The sequence below is a fragment of the Salvelinus sp. IW2-2015 genome, unplaced genomic scaffold (genome assembly GCF_002910315.2).
Source record: "Salvelinus sp. IW2-2015 unplaced genomic scaffold, ASM291031v2 Un_scaffold741, whole genome shotgun sequence".
Taxonomy (NCBI): domain Eukaryota; kingdom Metazoa; phylum Chordata; class Actinopteri; order Salmoniformes; family Salmonidae; genus Salvelinus; species Salvelinus sp. IW2-2015.
In genome coordinates, this window is record NW_019942601.1 from 43,723 (window position 1) to 48,603 (window position 4,881).

At 40.9% G+C, this 4,881-nt stretch overlaps 1 long non-coding RNA gene across 2 annotated transcripts; it reads left to right on the top strand.

Annotated features, from left to right (window-relative positions):
* Nucleotides 1–211: 211 nt before the first annotated feature.
* On the top strand, nt 212–3,169 carry LOC112068810 (uncharacterized). Of its 2 annotated transcripts, XR_002893631.2 has the most exons (4): nt 212–383; nt 1,024–1,146; nt 2,067–2,137; nt 2,531–3,169. It is a non-coding gene; the product is annotated as an uncharacterized lncRNA (long non-coding RNA). The 2 variants fall into 2 exon arrangements; XR_002893632.2 differs by lacking the exon at nt 2,067–2,137.
* Nucleotides 3,170–4,881: the final 1,712 nt, after the last annotated feature.

Genomic DNA, 4,881 nt, shown 5'->3' on the forward strand with positions numbered 1-4,881 from the left:
GTGTCTGTTGTTTAATTTGACTGTCCGACCGCACCAGAAGGCTGGGTGCGTGGTCTGTTGTTTAATTTGACTGTCCGACCACACCAGAAGGCTGGTTGGCTGAATCTCTATTCTCTGCCTAAATCCGTGTCGTTGTTATTAATTTGACCGTCCGACCACACCAGAAGGCTGGGTGCGTGTCTGTTGTTTAATTTGACTGTTCCGACCACACCAGAAGGCTGGGTGCGTGTCTGTTGTTTAATTTGACTGTCCGACCGCACCAGAAGGCTGGGTGCGAGTCTGTTGTTTCATTTGACTTTTAACCTAGAAGAAGACCGAGAGACGGGAGTAGGCAAGAAGGAATCGGGGCGAGAGAGGAATGTCGAGTTGGTTAGAAAGGCATGGTAAGCTATTGAGTGAGTGTCTTGATAGCTAGCTAACTGCCTAGTTGGTTAGCTTGCTGTGTTTTAGACTTAGCTAGCAAGATAATGAACTAACCCTCAATTATCATTAAACCATTATCTAGTTAGCTATGGTACCTCAATATCTGTCAGATGTAAAGCAAGCAGGATCATGCCATGTGTCTGAAACAATGCATGTTGGATAGCTAGCTCACATTAGCCAGATCATATTAGCAAGTTAACGCTTTGAGGTGAAACTTACTTTCTGAATCAAGCAGCAGAGTCACTACTTCTTGAATTAATAGGGTTGTCATATACCTAGCTACATAGGTTAATCACCATAGTTTTGGCTGCAATATTAGTCATCAACAATCACAGGCATTTAGCTAAGCTAGCAGCTAATTACAGTCAAATAAGGAGCATGTTATATCATGAATAAGTCAAGGTAGCAATTGTTAGTGAGATGTGATTTCATAATAGTTTAGCTATGAATTCACATGGATGTCATGTCATTTGTTGTAGCCATTATCTCAAAATGGCATGCGTATTTGTTATCAGGTCTATTGTTGTCATTTCATGAAGTAGGCAAACTGATACATGAATCCTAAATACAGGTACCAATGTATTTCATTAATCTCTGCAGGTTTGTCATCTGATTTATTGGGTGCCTGGTGGAGATAGACATGCAAACCAAATGACAAGGCAGGACATTTCTCTGCATCCGGGTTGAGGCTTGCTACCAGCAGGAATATGGAGCACTCTGTCAGTAAGTCATGGACATTTTGGGCAACTTGTTTTTGTTGTTGTTTCAAAATTATAATTATATCTGGCTTATAATGGGAGCCTCGGGGATGAAAAATGGTCCGGTGTGTTAGAAATGTCAGGGCCGATTTCTGTTTCCAGTCCACCCCTGGTCATTATATTATTTTTTCCTTTTACTTTGCATAATACAATTTCAAAGAGCTAATACTCCACTCATATGAGGAATAGAGACGCCCTATGCACCCTACATCTGTCTGCTCCTGGAGTAAAAGTGGCCGCATACTTCCCAGCCGGAAGTGTTCGACATTTTGTGACGTTTTGTAATTCGGTAAGTAATTTATTTTTTGGGGTTGTTCTGGCACACTCATTTCTTTCTTGAGGAAAGCTGAAGTTGGTTGCCAAAGTCTACACCCCTTCGCCGGTAATTGGTCAACAGTAGGGATTCTTCAGTAAAGTCTTTGTTGTCATTCAACGAGAAACGGCTCGTTTTCATGCACATTGTTTTCTTGAGAAATACTCCACCAAACATCTTAGTTAGATGTAAAATTGCACGACTAAGATCTCCTCTGCAAAAATATCAAAATTAATGACAGATTTCGTGAGTTGTCTTAGATGAATTCTGACTATTTTGAGGAAGCGTATACTGGCTACGGCGTCTCAAAATGGACAAACAGTACTATTGCTGCTTTTTTCCCCCGCATTTTTCCAAGCGAAGGTCTTTTTAAAGGGAGTATGTGAGCACTCTCGTTGGGTTATTTTGCCGACTTCGACTAGCTGCCAGCCAAACAGAAGCATGCTGACGTCTTAAGTCCCTGTCTGAGAGCCTGATTAGAGGGGTTAGGCAGGAGACCCTGGGCCAGAGGTAGGTCAGGGGTGAGGGTTCTCTTTCAAGCACAATCACTACCTCTATCCACCTCTGTCCAGGTGCAACAGAGATAGAATATTCCAAGGACCTCCTGACCAGCTACCTGTGACCTCTTCAGAGAAAAAGAGAAGTAAACTCCACTCGTAATAGTATACTTGATGCACTATGTAAACATACTTCACTATGGCAGTCTGCCTGTGCGATGACATAGCATATTATCCAGGCCCAATGGTTGGATTGGATGTAATGCTGTGTTCACGTCATGTCGGAAACTCTATTTCCAACTTGCTTACTTATTTTAGAAAGATGATACCCGAGTTTCTCACTTGGGAAGTATCAGAATCAACCAATAGGAAGCTCTACACTAATAACTTACATTCATTTTTAACTCGGAGGTCCAGAGTTTCCGGCAGGACTTGAACGCGGCCTTACTGTACTCACTCCAAAACTCAGGCTCTCTCCTCCCTATAAAAATCTCCCAGACTTGTACAAAAAACGAACATGTCCGTCCCTCTGTCTCCAGGTGAGTCTGCTGGGCTATGGAACTCTAGAGCAGCACATCAACAAACCTGCCGCCCCTGTTGTCAGATGTCTGCAGACTGTTCCCTGAGGAAGGAGGCAAATATCAAGCCTTTCAATGCCACATTTTGGGGATGACCAAATGCAATTAAGTTTTGTATGAACAACTCATTTTCAGTTTTTTTTTATGGTAATATTACAAAATAATACATAGCATGTTGATCTTCAAATTGTCTCTAACTTCTGTGGTAGCTTAAACTTAAAATTAAATGTATGATTTAAAAGGCGTAAAATAAATGCAAGTCTCATGTCCAGGGTGAATAAACTGTATATGTTTACATACCCTACATTACTCATCTCATATGTATATACTGTACTCTATACCATCTACTGCATCTTGCCAATGCTGCACGGCCATCGCTCATCCATATATTTATATGTACATATTCTTATTCATATTCATGCCTTTACACTTGTGTGTTTAAAGGTAGTTGTTGTGTAAATGTTAGATTACGTGTTAGATATTACTGCACTGTCGGAACTAGAATCACAAGCATTTCGCTACACTCGCGTTAACATCTGCTCACCATGTGTATGTGACCAATAACATTTGATTTTGAATAAATATTTATTCATGAGTGTACATACAAAACATTAAGAACACCTTCCTAATATAGAGTAGACTAAGTGAATATAAGTCCGTGCTTGGGTCAGCCTGTATGAATTTGAATACATGTTGACAGAGTGTTGCTGTAGTCCCGGGTAAGGCTGTTGCTTCCGGGTATCACTGAAGGCCCCAGTATTCAGACTGAAGGCCCCAGTATTCAGACAGAAGACGTGTGTCATCATCCAAGTCCACGTCAGAAGTAACTATGACAACGAATACATGATGTACCTTGCATCACTAAGCAATGTTCACTGCACATGTTGCTGAAAAAAATGTAACACTGTTAGTGTCATTGATATATATATATATATAGATATATATATATATATAGATATATATATATATATATATATATATATATTGGAAATTCACATAGAATATTCAGTTCCACAGACTTTGACCGTAATACCTTTAGGGTCCCGGTGGTGAAACAACTGCTGTGCAAGGTATTGGGCAACAGCTTTCTTCCTGGGCCCGTATTTACAAAATCGCCTTCAGAGTAGGATCTATTTTCCTTGCCGTCTTTCTCAGTCACCAATGCATCCATAAATAGGCAGGGGAATTAAGTAGTTTGACAAAAAGTGTTCAATAGTCTTTAAAATATAGATAGCAAATACCTGTATATAGTTGGTATGTTCTAGAAGCCTAGCTACAGTCCACTTAGCTGAAACTCTGAGACTGATGGTAGGAGTTAGGTAGCTAACGTTAGCTAGCTTTCCCCCAGCAGTTTCAATCTAGCTACAACAGCTAGCTAATGACATTTTATCAATCAGATGAATAACTAGCAAACATATTTGTTTTCCCCTCGCATCTAAAGCTGCCTGATACAACGTGCCAGTTGCCAGTGAAGTGGGATGAATAGGTCAGCAGCCAGCTAGCAATGCCAAGGTCAGGCCTTTTACCACAACAAAGAATGTAGACATACAGTGCATTCTGAAGGAATTCAGAACCTTTCACTTTACACATTAGTCTTATTCTAAAATGGATTAAATAAATGTTTTTCGTCATCAATCTACACACAATACCCCAAAATGACAAAGCTACAACAGGTTTTTATAATGTTTGCTAATTTATTAAAAATAAAAGACAGAAATACCTTATTTACATAAGTATTCAGACTCTTTGCTATGAGACTTGAAATTGAGCTCAGGTACATTCTGTTTCCATTGATCATCCTTGAGATGTTTCTACAACTTGTGGTAAATTCAATTGATTGGACATGACTTGGAAAGGCACACAGTTGTCTATATAAAGGTCCCACAGATGACAGTGCATGTCAGAGCAAAAAACAAGCAATGAGGTCAAACTAATTGTCCGTAGAGCTCCGAGACAGGATTCTGTCGAGGCACAGATCTGGGGAAGGGTAACAAAACATTTATGCAGCATTGAAGGTCCCCAAGAACACAGTGGCCTCCATCATTCTTAAATGGAAGAAGTTTGGAACCACCAAGACTCTTCCTAGAGCTGGCCGCACGGACAAACTGAGCAATCAGGGGAGAAGGGCCTTGGTCAGGGAGGTGACCAAGAACCCGATGGTCACTCTGACAGAGCTCCAGAGTTCCTCTGTGGAGATGGGAGAACCTTCCAGAAGGACAACCATCTCTGCAGCACTCCACAAATCAGGCCTTTATGGTAGAGTGGCTAGACAGAAGCCACTCCTCAGTAAAAGGCACATGACAGCTCACTTG